We start from the raw sequence: 2,577 nt of genomic DNA, 5'->3' as shown, positions 1-2,577 counted from the left end.
CACAAAACATGCGCATCTCCGCCAGCTGACGTGGACGCGTCACTCTTCAATGTTTTAGCCTTTTGTTTCTTTGACGCAGAGGTGAGGAGAGACACACAGTGTTTTATAAAAGAGGTGTGCAAGTTATATAACAATTTTTCCTTTATGTTTTTTATTAGACTGTGACTCAGTGGGTATATAAGCTTACTCATGAGGACTTTAGCAGAAAATGCTGCACTCCAACTCTCTCTCTGTGTTTAGTATTTCCTCATATTTTCCTCATATTTTCCTAATTTTTCCTCATATTTCCTCATATTTTCCTCATTATTTCCTCATATTTTCCTCATTATTTCCTCATATTTTCCTCATATTTCCTCATATTTTCCTCATTATTTCCTCATATTTTCCTCATTATTTCCTCATATTTTCCTCATATTTCCTCATATTTTCCTCATTATTTCCTCATATTTCCTCATATTTTCCTAATTTTTCCTCATATTTCCTCATATTTTCCTCATTATTTCCTCATATTTCCTCATATTTTCCTAATTTTTCCTCATATTTCCTCATATTTTCCTCATTATTTCCTCATATTTTCCTCATTATTTCCTCATATTTTCCTCATATTTCCTCATATTTTCCTCATTATTTCCTCATATTTTCCTAATTTTTCCTCATATTTCCTCATATTTTCTTTATGTTTTTTATTAGACTGACTCAGTGGGTATATAAGCTTACTCATGAGGATTCAAGCAGAAAATGCTGCACTCGAACTCTCTCTCTGTGTTTAGTATTTCCTCATATTTTCCTCATATTTTCTTTATGTTTTTTATTAGACTGTGACTCAGTGGGTATATAAGCTTACTCATGAGGACTTTAGCAGAAAATGCTGCACTCCAACTCTCTCTCTTTGTTTAGTATTTCCTCATATTTTCCTCATTATTTCCTCATATTTTCCTCATATTTCCTCATATTTTTTTATGTTTTTTACTAGACTGACTCAGTGGGTATATAAGCTTACTCATGAGGATTCAAACAGAAAATGCTGCACTCCAACTCTCTCTCTGTGTTTAGTATTTCCTCATATTTCCTCATATTTTCCTAATTTTTCCTCATATTTCCTAATATTTTCCTCATATTTTCCTCATATTTCCTTATATTTTCTTTATGTTTTTTATTAGACTGACTCAGTGGGTATATAAGCTTACTCATGAGGATTCAAACAGAAAATGCTGCACTCCAACTCTCTCTCTGTGTTTAGTATTTCCTCATATTTCCTCATATTTTCCTCATATTTCCTCATATTTTCTTTATGTTTTTTATTAGACTGTGACTCAGTGGGTATATAAGCTTACTCATGAGGACTTTAGCAGAAAATGCTTCACTCCAATTCTCTCTCTGTTTAGTATTTCCTCATATTTTCTTCATATTTTCCTAATTTTTCCTCATATTTTCCTCATAATTCCTCATATTTTCCAAATTTTTCCTCATATTTCCTCATATTTCCTTTATGTTTTTTACTAGACTGACTCAGTGGATATATAAGCTTACTCATGCATGAGGATTCAAGCAGAAAATGCTGCACTCCAACTCTCTCTGTGTTTAGTATTTCCTCATATTTCCTCATATTTCCTCATATTTTCTTTATGTTTTTTATTAGACTGACTCAGTTGGTATATAAGCTTACTCATGAGGACTTAAGCAGAAAATGCAGCACTCCAACTCTCTCTCTGTGTTTACTATTTCCTCATATTTTCCTCATTTTTCCTCATATTTTCCTCATAATTTCCTCATATTTCCTCATATTTTCCCTCATATTTCCTCATATTTTCCTCAGATTTTCTCATATTTTCTTTATGTTTTTTATTAGACTGTGACTCAGTGGGTATATAAGCTTACTCATGAGGACTCTGGCAGAAAATGCTGCACTCCAACTCTCTGCTCTATAATCTGTGTTTAGTATTTCCTCATATTTACCATATATCTCACTTATAATTAGATAAAATTAGTATATTGAAATAAAATAATATTGTCAGACACTCAGGAAAATGCTTTTTTTTTTTTTCCTCTGGAATTTCTCTGGAAGATTATGTCTTTGTGTTATAGAAGATGTCTTTCCCATAAGATGTTGACTTGTATGACTCTGAGACAGCTGCTTTTCGGAGTCTTCTGAGGCATCCTGTAGCCTTTATAATGAACTTAAAATGGAAAGTCTCAGCAGATTATACTGCATCGTGTGGATAAACACATGTAACTCCAAGCAAAGGCAGAAACTAATGACAGATAAGAAGTGTCTTTTGGGATGTTATGGTGGAGCAATGAGAACATGCATATGATTTACAATAACAGGAGTTATTATTAACAAATTTGCTTTGCCCCTCTTCTAGATGATGTGGGTCCCCTCCAACATCACTTTTAACCACCTGCAAAGACAATGGTGATGTGTTGTTTGGCACCCTGCAGAAATGCCCATGAGCAAGACAATAAACCGCCCTGATGCCGCCCTACCTCTGAGAATCAAAATCTATCAAATTATTGCTAAAAGACTCCATGATGTGGAATTTTACAATGTTAAACTGAACTTGAACCCTATAGAGG

Source organism: Sebastes umbrosus, chromosome 13 (genome assembly GCF_015220745.1).
Source record: "Sebastes umbrosus isolate fSebUmb1 chromosome 13, fSebUmb1.pri, whole genome shotgun sequence".
In the NCBI taxonomy this organism is placed as follows: domain Eukaryota; kingdom Metazoa; phylum Chordata; class Actinopteri; order Perciformes; family Sebastidae; genus Sebastes; species Sebastes umbrosus.
The sequence above is the reverse complement of the archived record's forward strand: the minus strand, read 5'-3'. Positions refer to the sequence as shown.